A 13,125-nucleotide genomic window follows, 5' to 3' on the forward strand; every position below is an offset into this window, starting at 1 on the left:
AGGAACATCTCACCTTTGAACTCAAAAACGCAATCACTCCTCTAGACGAGGTCTCCTTGCAGTCGGTTGAATATGTCTTGTACTCAACAAAAAGGCAGAGCAAGAGTAGTATCAGTACAAAAAAATAATGATGTACTAGTAGGATCATGCGGTTAGCCAGTAAGCGGATCATAGACAAGTAAATTCAACATAATAGACATATACATATACAAAATAAGTTCAACTAATCTCAAGTTCAACCATATTCAGCAATATCACAACTTAATGTCTTTCACATGCTATAACTTCATACAAGGGTCCTTTCAAGGGACCTACAAATAATTAACTTTGTGTCGGAATGTGTCGCTCGATTCCAATATATGTCGGAACGTGACACCTGATCCAATTATGTGTCCAAACGTGATACCTGATCCAATTATGTGTCGGAATGTGACACCCGATTCAAGAATACCACAATCACAAATACATTCAGTATTTACAATTTTTATATCACCAAGAACAGGTTCATCACAAAAATAGGCCAGCAAGTGATCATTTCGCACATACTCTAACATGTTTCCCTATTCATATACATACATGCATGTCATGAAGCAATTTAACCAGTATATGAAACACATACGAAAAACTAGACCATCACCTACCTCAAATTCAAGCTTCAACAACCTTACAATGTAAAAGTCTTTCCTTTGTGGGTTCGTGCTTCTCGTTCTTGGTCTAGAAAAATAGTAAATACATATAAAGGATCAACACAATGACCTAACTATCAGGAAATATAACACAATTTCACACCCTAGGCCAATCCATGATCCTAACCCCACCCTAGGGCTATTTTTCACCATAGGTTTTCAGTTCAAACACTCCCCCAATGATTACTAACCATACTTTATAGGTTCTAGGAATTAAAGTATGAATTTGGGGAGTAAAATTCTTACCTTAAGCGTGAAAATCCATGAAAAATCAATGGAAATCTCCCTAGGTCGATTCTTGAACACTTAGGAACTATTTTTTGTAGAAAAGAATCGTTCTGAGGTTTTTTACGACTTAAGTCCCGTGACTGTCCCGCTCTGGCAACAAAATTTCTGCTCTGGTGGGATAGGTGGAGACATAGAGCTCGTAAAGAGTCTCCAAGTCTCCCCTTTTACAACATACCCTCTTTCCAAGATGTATCAAAACATACCCTTCACGCCAACTTTGATTCCGAGAGTTTTACTCACCCAGATGAGATTTTGCGAATTCGTAAATGCTCTGTATTGTCATGGCTATTAGCCTAACCAATAAATTGGAGGTTTGACCTCACATCATTCACATGATCACCCTAGACTTTACCTGACTCAGAATTCATCCAAGTCCAGCCTAGGCTAAGTTTTTTTGAAGTTACAACCCGAAGTTTTCTGGCCCAAAATCCTTCACCATTGGCCTATTGCTAACAACGGGAATAGGTCATTACAATAGATACCAATTTACCCATCACTCATCCTTGAGTGACTAACTAGGGAAAACAGGCTAAGGTAAAGATAGAATAGTACCTATCTTGCCGAACAGTTGAGGATACTCTTCTCACATGTCTTTCTCAGTCTCCCAAGTAGCTTTCTCTATCGAATGATGTTTTCATTGCACTTTAACCATACTGATCTCTTTATTACTCAACTTCTGGACATCACGATCAAGAATTGCAACTGGCTCTTCCTCATATTGAAGTTCCTTGTCTAATATCATTGAGTCATACTTAATGATGTAATCCCCATCTCCATGGTAATTTTTCAGCATAGGCACATGGAACACCAGGTGTACCCCTGACAAACTAGGTGGTAAGTTCAATATGTACACCACTGGCCCTACATAGTTAAGAATTTCAAAAGAGCCAATATGGCAAGGACTGAGTTTGCCCTTCTTGCCAAATCTCATCGCCCCTTTAATAGGTGACACTTTTAGAAGCACTTTCTCACCAGTCTCGAATGGCATATCCCTTCTTTTTCGGTTAGCATACTCCTTCTGACGACTTTGAACAGCTAAAAGCTTAGCTTGGATACTCCTTACGTTATCCTAGACGTCCCTCACTAAGTCAACCCCCAATGATACCACTTCCCCAACTTCAAACCACTCTATGGGAGGCTTGCATCCCCTCCCATACAGGACTTCGAATGGTGCCATATCAATAATGTAGTGGTAGCTGTTATTATAAGAGAATTCACACAAGGGATAAAACTTATCCCAATGTCCCCCAAAGTCTATCACACATGCCCTCAACATATCTTCCAGCACTTGGATAATCCTTTCTAACTGCCTGTTTGTCTGTAGATGGAAAGTTGTGCTAAAAGTTTGTTGAGTAGCCAACTCTTCATGCAACTTACCCTAAAATTTGGAACTGAACTATGTACTACGGTCCAAAATGATAGAAAGGGGCACCCCGTGCAACCTTACTATCTCCTTCATATAAATCCTAGCCAGGTGCTGTGCATTGTAGTCTACTCTAACCGAAATAAAGTGTGCTGACTTTGTTAACCTATCAACCACTACCCAAATGGAATCATGCTTTCCCAAAGTCTTGGGAAGTCCCACCATAAAATCCATGGCTATTCTCTCCCACTTCCATTCAGGAATGGGCATCCTTTGAAGTAAACCTGCAGGTCTTTGGTGCTCATACTTCATCTATTAGTAGTTCTGACATTTGGCTACATATTCAGCTTTGTCTTTCTTCAACATGCCACCAATATAACCACTTCAAGTCTTGATACTTCTTAGTCACTCCCGAGTTAATAGAGTATCGTGAACCATGAGATTCAGACATGATCTTCTGAATTAGACCATTTACTCAGGAAACACAAATCCTTCCCCTGAAGTGAAGCACCCCACCTGCATCAAGTTTTGAGTCTTGAGCCTTGCCCATCAACACTTTTCCTCGTATTTCATTTAAGTTCACATCCTCAAACTGTTTGGTCTTAATCTCTTCTATAAAAGTGAGCCTTAGATCAACTCCGGCCATTATCCCATATTTTTTTGAGATGACCAGCCTCATGAACTTGGCCTCCAAGGCTTGAATCTCTCTAGCCAGAGGCCACTTAAGAGCCCCCAAACAAGCTAAACTACCCATGCTCATTGATTTCCGGCTCAACACGTCTGCTACCATATTATCCTTATCTAGATGGTACTGAATAGTGACATCATAGTCTTTAAACAACTCCATCCACCTTCGCTGTCTTAAATTCAAGTCCTTCTAGGTGAACATGTATTGTAAGCTGCGATGATCAGTAAACACCTCACACTTGACACCGTACAAATATTATCTTTAGATTTTCAGTTCAAACACTACCGATGCCAACTCTAAGTCATGAGTCGGGTAGTTCCTCTCATACACCTTCAATTGTCGCGAAGAATATGATATAGCATTCTTATCCTGCATCAACATAGCACCCAAACTAGAATATGAAGCATCACAATAAACAATGAAGTCTTTACCTTCGACTGGCAGGGTCAGATTTGATGCTGTTGTCAGAAGAGTCTTGAGCTTTTGGAAGATCTCTTCACACTTGTCATTCCACTCGAATGACACTTCCTTTTTAGTTAACCTGGTCAAGTGAGTAGTAATAAAAGCAAAGTTTTTTATGAACCGACAGTAACTAGCCAACCCCACAAAATTTCTTACCTTAGTTACGAAACTGGTCCTAGCCCAATTCTTAACTGCCTCAATCTTTTGTGGGTCCACCATTACCCCTTCTTTTGAAACAACATGACCTAAAAAGGCAACTGAAGGTAGTCAAAATTCACACTTAGATAATTTTGCATACAACCTTTGTCTTTCCAAAACACCCAAGACAATTCGAAGATGATATACATATTCCTGTTCACTCTTTGAATACACCAATATATCATCTATAAACACTATCACGAACGAATCCAAGAATGGTTTGAACACCCCATTTATCAAACTCTTGAAGGCTGCAGGTGCATTCGTTAACCAAAGGACATTACTAAAAATTCATAGTGCCCATACTTGGTCCTAAAAGCTGTTTTGGGCACATCCCCAGGCCTAATTTTCAGTTGATGATATCCAGACCTGATATCAATCTTTGAGAAGACTGAAGCACCTTGCAATTGGTAAAAAAAGTCATCAATACGAGGCAAAGGGTATTTATTTCTGATGGTGACCTTATTCAGTTGTTGGTAGTCAATACACATTCTCATACTACCATCTTTTTTCTTGACAAACAACACTGGAGCACCCTAAGGGGAAGCAATAGGACGAATAAACCCCTTGTCAAAAAGATCCTAAATCTGAGCCTTAAGCTCTCTCAATTCTACCGGAGCCATAGGTAGGGAGGGATGGAAATTGGATAAGTACCCAGATCTAAGTCAATGCAGAAATCTATATCTCGGTCAGGAGGCATACCAAGCAAGTCTGATGGGAAAACTTCCAAAAATTCACACACCACTGGGATAGACTCAATAATAGGAGACTCTACATCCACATCTTGAATATGGGCCAAATACGCCAAGAAACCCCGCCCTACCATTTTTCTAGCATGGAGAAAGGATATGATCTTTGCTGGCTTAGGCTTGTACACCCCTTTTCACTCTAACCTTTCCCTCTCCGAGATCTCTAGAGCTATAGTTTTTGCATTGTAATAAAGTACAACAAAGTAGGGGGACAACCAAGTCATGTCTAAGATCACATAAAAAATATCTAAAATCACTAGGTCAACCCAAGTCTGGTATCCTATAAACATAACAGAACAAACACGATACACATGGGTGACTATGACTGACTCTCCAACAGGAGCAAAAACATGAACAAGGGCATCTAATTTATCACACAGTGCATCAAATCCTAAGGCATATCTCACAGACACATAAGAATATGTGGAACCCCGATCAAATAAAATAGTAGCTATTCGATCACATACAATAATAGTACCTGTGATAATTACATCAGATACCTCTACTTCGATCTTATTTGAAAATGCATAAAATTGAGCCCGATCATCCTGACCAACTACCTACCTGCCTGGATGGATTGCTCCTCGACCGGGACTACCATTACCTCGGCCCCTACGACCTCTCATATTTCCTCCTCGCCCAATCTGTGGATGTCATCTACCATTGCTCCCTGCAACTGCTAGGACCACAGTTTTGGCTTGCTGGGGTGCTGAAACTGTCCCGCGGAGGTGAGGGCACTCCCTTTGTATATGGACCGACTCTCTATAATTAAAACAATCGCAATCAAAGGATAGACGACTACTTGAGAATGATGCTCTCTGACCCTCTTGGGCCGGATGCAGTTGTGGAGTACCTGAAAAGGTACCAGTAGAAGCAAGTAATGCTGACTGAATTGGCTGTGCTGCAATTAGCGGCCTGCCTGACCCTCTAGAATATAATCCCTAAAAATTGGCTTCTTAGCCAAAGCTTTATCTTGCCCATCTTTTCGCATATTTTCAACCTTCTTAACAAAGTCTGTGACTTCATTGAAACTCTTGCCAGACGAAGTCTTATAGACGGAAAGTACTTGCAACTCGGGGTTTAACTCCTTCACGAACAACCTGATCCTCTCCTCTTCAGTAGTGACCAATTGAGTGGTGTACCTGGACAGTGCATGAAAGTTGGCCTCATAAGCAGCCACTGATAACCCTCCCTACTCAAGGACCATAAACTCATCCTTCTTTCTATTCCTCAAAGTACGGGGCACATACTTCTCTAGAAACAAAGCATGGAATTGAACCCAAGTGAGTGGGGCAACAATGATGAACGACATTCCACATAAGCCCTCTACTACTGGTTGGCCTCACCATGCAGCTGAAAAGTCACAAACTCTATTCCATGCTGATGTACTATACCCAGCTTGTGCAACCTCTCATAGAAATCAAGAATAAATTCATAGGCATCTTTATTTTCAGTACCATGGAAAACTACAGGTTTGAGCTTAGGGAACTTGGTGAGCATATCATGCTCCGTACCAGTCATCACAGAACCAATTAGTGGCCTAAAAATTGCATCTGTGCATACCACCTCATCTGGTGGATGAGATGCAACAGAAAATAGGCGAGTAATAGGAGCAGGTGCTGCAGACATGGTGGGGATGGCGCTAGTGCCAGCCAGCCCACTCAGAAAGTCCACGATCTGCTGAGCTAAAATTGGATCCAAAGGGGGAATACTATCAGCCCCAGTATGAGTATCTTCCTCCAGCTCATCATTCTCCACTTCCTCTCCAACCTCTACATTTTCCTCTAACTCATCTTGAGGGACATGAGGGGCCTCACCTACTAGCACCTCCTCAATCAGAACCTCCACTCTGGCAGGTGTTACTTTACCTCTGCCCCTGCCTCGCCTCTTTCTCCTGCCTCTGCCTCTTCCACGCCCTCGAACGACTGGATCTTCTTTTGAATCCACTAAAGCTACGGTCTTGACACCATTATAACAAGTGTTGTCCATCTGTGGATAAGAGAGTGAAAGAGGTTAGATACCAATTTGTATCGCCAGATACCAATTGGAATTAAGTTATAAAATAAATGAAAGAAGATAATGAAACTTTTCCTAAAATCCTATAGCCTCTGGAAGAAAAGTACAAATATCTCCATACCATTCCACAATACTCTACTAGACTCATTTTGATACGATAAGATCAATGGAATCTAGGCTCTGATACCAATTTTGTAACGACTCTGACTCACCGTGACTGGCACCCACTAACTCTTCGATGGGAAAACTATTTTAAAAAGCCCAACAACAATAATCGCAGGTATATATAACTTAAAGATGCAGAAGAAAGTTTAAACCGAAGATAAATGCTGAGTCCCCATAAACTCAGAAACCAATTGATTATAAACTCAAAATGTGCGGAAGTGAACACACCCTAGGAACTGAAAGTCATCGTACCAAAACTCTAAAAAACTAACAAGTCTAGAACAGGAGTACAACTCCAAATAAAAACCAGTAACAAATAACCATTATCTAAACATCTAAGGCCTAGAAAAGAAAAGGACTAGAAATAATGATAGAGTCCACGGCAGCCTGAAGGAACAACTCCCCCTTGAACTTGAAAACACAATCACTCATCTAGACGAGGTCTCCTTGCAGCCGGATGAATATGCCATGTACTAAACAAACAGGTAGAGCAAGAGTAGTATCAGTACACAAAAACAATGATGTACTGATAGGATCACACGATTAGCCAGTAAGCGGATCATAGACAAGTAAATTCAACATAATAGACATATACATATACAAAATAAGTTCAACTAATCTCAAGTTCAACCATATTTAGAAATATCACAACTTAATGTCTTTCACATGCTATAACTTCATGCAAGAGTCCTTTCAAGGGATCTACAAACAATTTACTTTGTATCAGAATGTGACATCCGATCCTAATATGTATCAGAACGTGACACTTGATCCAATTATATGTCAGAACGTGAGACTTGATCTAATTATGTGTCTGAATATGAAACCCAATCTAATTATATATTGGAATGTGACATCCGATCCAAGCATACCACAATCACAAATACATTCAGTATTTACAGGCTTTATATCACTAAAAACAGGTTTATCACAAAAATAGGCCAGTAAGTGATCATTTCACACATAATCTAACATGTTTTCCTATTCATATACATACATGCATGTCATGAAGCAATTTAACAAGTATATGAAATACATACAGAAAACTAAATCTTCACCTACCTCAAATTCAAGCTTCAACAACCTTACAATGCAAGAGTCTTCCCTTTTCGGGTTCATTCTTCTCGTTCTTGGTCTAGGAAAATAGTAAATAAATATAAAGAATCAACACAATGGCCTAACTATGATGAAATATAACACAATTTCATACCCTAGGCTAACCCATGATCCTAACCCCACCCAAGGGCTATTTCCACCATAGGTTTTCAGTTCAAACCCTCCCCCAATGATTACTAACCATACTTTATAGGTTCTAGAAATTAAAGTATGAATTTAGGGAGTAAAATTCTTATCTTAAGCGTGAAAATCCGTGGAAAATCATCCTAGGTCACCTCTTGAACACTTAGGAACTATTTTTTGTAGAAAAGAATAGTTCTGAGGTTTTTCACAACTTAAGTCTTGCGACTGTCCCGCTCTGGCGACCCTGCTCTGGAGGGATAAATGGAGATAGAGAGCTCGTAAAGAGTCTCCAAGTCTCCCCATTTACAACATACCCTCTTTCCAAGATATATTAAAATATACATTTTTTGCCAACTTTGATTTCGAGAATTTTACTCGCCCGAATGCGATTTCGCGATGCCGTAAATGCTTCGTATCGTCCTGGATATCAATTTATCCAATCAAATTGGAGGTTTGACCTCCCATCATTGATATGATCACCCTAGACTTCACCTGACTCAGAATTCGTCCAAGTCTGGCCTAGAATAAGTTTTTCCTAAGTTACTACCCGAAGTTTTCTAGCTCGAAATCCTTTTCCATTGGCCTATTCTTAATGACGGAAATATGTCGTTACAAGAGTTGATAAGAAGCCGACTGAATTATTTATATGCCATTGTGTGGTGAATATATACATATTCCTTGCATACATTGATATCTAGAACTTGTACATTGTGCTTATGAAGTGAAACTGAGTGTGAATTTCATTGTATGATTTAAGCATTTCTTTTTAAAAAATTGATAAACAAAAATAATATATGGAAAAAGACATAAATTTCTCTCTGAACTTGTCACAAAATATCAGTTATACGCTTAAAATATCACGACGGCCTATTACACACCTGAATTACTTAAAAGTGAATTTATTTTCACCTTGACGCATATAGAACTAGTCACATGATGAGATAGTGTTTCATACTCACGCCACATCATCATCATGTCATTGCCACATCAACAATTATGTTAAATTTAAAAAATAATAATTCCATGTCACCCAAAATGAATTTTTCTTTCCTTTACAACATCAAACCTACCATTAAACCACCACCATTGTTGCCACTACCACCGATTTCGAATTCCACCAACACAGATTTCACCATCCCGCAACCAAATTTGCCACTAAAATCTTTCTACAACCACTGTCACCATAAAAACTTGCAAATACTTATAATAAATTTAACTAAATTTACCATCAGAATCACATCACCACCATTGCCACCATTGAAATTCATCAAAATCATAATCACAAATTTCAATATCCACCATCAATATCACACGAATTTTGTTGTCAATTATCGAATTAAAAGTCATACCACCACTAACTTTGTCACCCATTATCAAATCCACTACAGAAAAAATATCACAATTACAAATTTCTTCAAGCAATTAAAGAAGAGAATCGTGAAAAATAGAAAATAAAGTGATTTTATAAGATAAAAAGAAGGAGAAGAGATAATGATTGGAATGAAGAAAAATAAAAAGTTGGAGGGTTGTCCATGAAGAATGGATTGTGTTTTTCTTTTCTTTTTTCTTTTTTGATTCATTTACATGATGTTTTCTTTTCCTTTTAATTCTTTTTCCACATCAGCTTCTGGGGTGGAAATAAATTCACTTTTACATAATTTAGGTGTATAATAGATCGTCATGATAGTTTAGGCGTGTAACTGATTTTTCTGGACAAGTTCAAAGGAAAATTTATGCCTTTTTCTAATAATATATTAATTTAACTTAATGTGTGTTATTACATAGAAGTGGAATAGCAACTTCTCTGCTAGGATTTTTTAGGATGAATATCATAATCATTGTTACAATTTTTCGAATTCAATAGCGGCCTTTCAACCTAACAAAAAGAATTTCTACTTTGTCTGCTTTCATTTTACTAAATACAAACTAAGACAGAGTTGTCCAATGCACAAAAGAGTTGGCTTATTGCATCCTAAATCCCTCCTTAGCTAATGTATCTGCCACTTAATTTACCTCTTTGTAGCTATGCTGGATGTGGAGGTTTCCCAATTGGCGGAACAATTTCCTGCAATCATTCAAAATATTAGAGTAAGTAGGGTGATCATTTTCAAGGCAGTTAATAACATATGTGGAGTCTATATTGACTTACAGAGGTGTTAGCCCATTCTATAAGGCAATTTTGAGGCCAATTGGTAGTGTAAAAATGTCAGCCTTTGTCGTTCCTGTATCATAAATGTTGCCATTTCTATTCCTTATTACTCCTCTAATGCCACCCTTGTCGGGGTCTCCATAAGAGGAGTCACCTATATTAAGCTTATACCCATTGTTTGGTGGCTTTCATTTTATGTAGAAAATTTTAGATTTTTTAAATTGTTTGTTTCTATCTAGTTAAAACTATATATTCATAGCGTGGTTAAAAGGAGTGCACGTTTGAATTTTGTTTTTGATTTTTTTGTGATATCCATCATTTCTACACAGTAAAATGAAAAAGCATCTTGCCATTGTAGTTGTTTTTTGATCAAAATGTTAAACTCTTTTATCGAATTCAACCAATGTTTGTTAGGGCTGTTGAGGAAGAATTTCCATGCCCTCCCAACATTTTCTTATCTTTGGACATTACAAGAAGATATGTTTAATAGTTTTAGGAGAATTGCAATAGTAGCAATTTGTGTTTATATCGCTTTCTATGAAGCTCACATAATTGCAAGTTGGTAATCTTTCATACTTGCATAATCAAAGGAAGAGCTTGATTTTATTTGGCATTTAAGCTTCCAAATCCAATATAAGTTTTGATTTTGGTCAAAAGACTCTCATATATCGTTTTTAAGAAAATGGTAAACCGAATTGATTGTTAAGGTACCTCTTGAACTATAGATCCAATTAGGTGTATCAGATTTGCTCCTGTCTTGTGGCATGTAGATGCAGTTAATGAGGTCTATAATATGATTAGGTAGTTCAAAGGATATATTGCCTAAATCTCATATATCATTACTGGAAACTATCTCATTTATTGTTGTTGTGTCTTTCTTAAAGTGTAATGGTCCATACACCATATATCTAATTGTTTTATGATTTGGTAGGCACCTGTTTGAGCCTATTCAACCTATTTTCCTTTGATTAGCCGCTTAATTAGCATTTTTTCATTATTATTTTGCCTTGAATTAATTTGATCCAAGAAGTTCAGAGTGCACTTTGTAGTTGAAAGACTTAGAGGGCATTCTAGTGGACTTAAAAGCTAGTCAAATATCCTTTTAAGCATTTTTTAAACTTAATTTGGTGTTTGCTTAATATTTAAAATAATTTTAAGTTAGGTACTTTATGTCAAAATAAGTTAAAAGCGGTAAGTTGGTCACCCTCAACTTATTACTTTTTTACTTAACAAATTTTTAGTTTGACTAAAAATATTACTTTATTATTCCTTAAATATTTTGTAAACTCCAAAATACCCTGACCTCATAAAAACATATATAGGACTTCTTGAGTCATCTTTCTCAATGAGTCTTTCTTTAGGAGACATTCTCAAGAGAAAGAAACTTTCTTTAAATACGTCGTAATCTCTTCCTCGTTATCAAGATAGAAGTAAGCGTGCAGTAAAGAAAATGTGGAAATCAAAATGATAATTATTGGATGACTATTTGTAATTTGATTTCTAGTTAAATTGATCAATGCTTATAATTTATATATGATATTTTTTATAGAATTGGAGTATATTTTTTTTATCTACGGACTTAAGTCAAATTATAACATAATAGTTATTTAAATAAAATAATTTGTGTTTCTTCAAAGTAATCTTATCAAAGCAATGTATAATTTGAAAGTGAATTGAGACACATATTAATTCAAAGTTAAAAAATTAAAATAACAAGCTTATATTTACTTTAAACTGATTTAAGGGTACTTTAGTCAACTTAATAGAAAAAGAGTTTTTCAGCGCTTTTTTTACCAAACATATCAGTTACTTATTTTCAGCTCCAACACTTTGCACAACTGCTTAATCGTAAATCCAGCTCCAGTACTTAAAATTTGCTTTTAAACTCTTGTCACCTAAAAGTTACTTAAATTCAACTTATCCAAACAGGCTCTTAAAAGTAAAGGGAATGAAAAAAAAGGTTAAATAGTGGAAACTAGTGTGGTTGAAAAAAAAAGATTTGATGGGTGCCCAAGTATGTAAAAATAATATCTGTATATAGTTAGTAGGGAGGAGAAAATAAAAAAGATAAAAATAATGAAAGTTTTAGAAAAAGAAAAGAAATCACCTTGCTAACAATGTGCGAAAGAATGGAGTGGTTGCTTAAAGATAATGTAAGATATAAATGGAAGCATGAAAAAGAGTAATTGTCACGACCCAAAAGTCGAGGTCATGATGACACACATCCCAAACCCCATTCCGATGTGCAAGCTTAAAAGTAAAATCATGCGAGACTCTCAAAGGAAAGTCAGGCCACAAGTAAACGCAATAAAATGACAACAATGAAGTTACCCAAAACCTGATGTCATAAATTTAAGAGCATCTAATATAAATTCAAATCTGAATATATAATATAATTCTCCGAATACAGTAAAGATTGGAAATGAAAGATGGAACTAGCGGCGATCCAGATCCCAAAATCTCACCACTAATCTGATGATGATATGTCCGTTAGAAATCAACTGTCGCGCTAGACACCCTGACTAGAATCTGCATCAAAAGGAACACAGAATTAGGGGTGAGTACACTCTACGTGTACGCAGTAGGTTTAACTGACTGAGTTTAAAAAATTAATCAAACCTATGAAAAACACTAAGGAACGCTTCCACCTGCACGCAGAAAAGTCCCACTTCGGCTACGCTACCGCCAATTTATATAGAACGACGTGATTAAAGTAAACACATAAACAGTTCAATATCACAGTTAAACAGATAAATCAAGTATCACAGGTATCAATGCAATGCAATATGATGATGCAATAATATGATGGTACGGTGGGATCAAAGCTGTCGCACAATCTGTCGTATATACCTGCTGAGTTGTGCTACCAAGAAGGACCCATGGGGGTCTCACAGACCATATACCTCATCACAATCTCAATATATCAACTACCTCACCATCCAGCTTGTGGCCAAGGACTCATGATACTAATATATCTTCCGCTTGCTACCTAATTTATGGTCAATGATATAGAAAAGGTGTCACATTTGTTTTTTCCAAAAAGAATTTACACAGTTCTCAACTTTCCAATGATCAATGATAATGTGAATGAGGATGAATGCATACATAACATATAAGGCATG

At 37.2% G+C, this 13,125-nt stretch overlaps 1 pseudogene; it reads right to left on the reverse strand.

Moving 5' to 3' along the window:
- Positions 1-1,503: 1,503 nt before the first annotated feature.
- Positions 1,504-5,746, reverse strand: LOC129903603 (uncharacterized; annotated as a pseudogene).
- Positions 5,747-13,125: the final 7,379 nt, after the last annotated feature.

Source organism: Solanum dulcamara, chromosome 9 (assembly GCF_947179165.1).
Source record: "Solanum dulcamara chromosome 9, daSolDulc1.2, whole genome shotgun sequence".
NCBI lineage: Eukaryota > Viridiplantae > Streptophyta > Magnoliopsida > Solanales > Solanaceae > Solanum > Solanum dulcamara.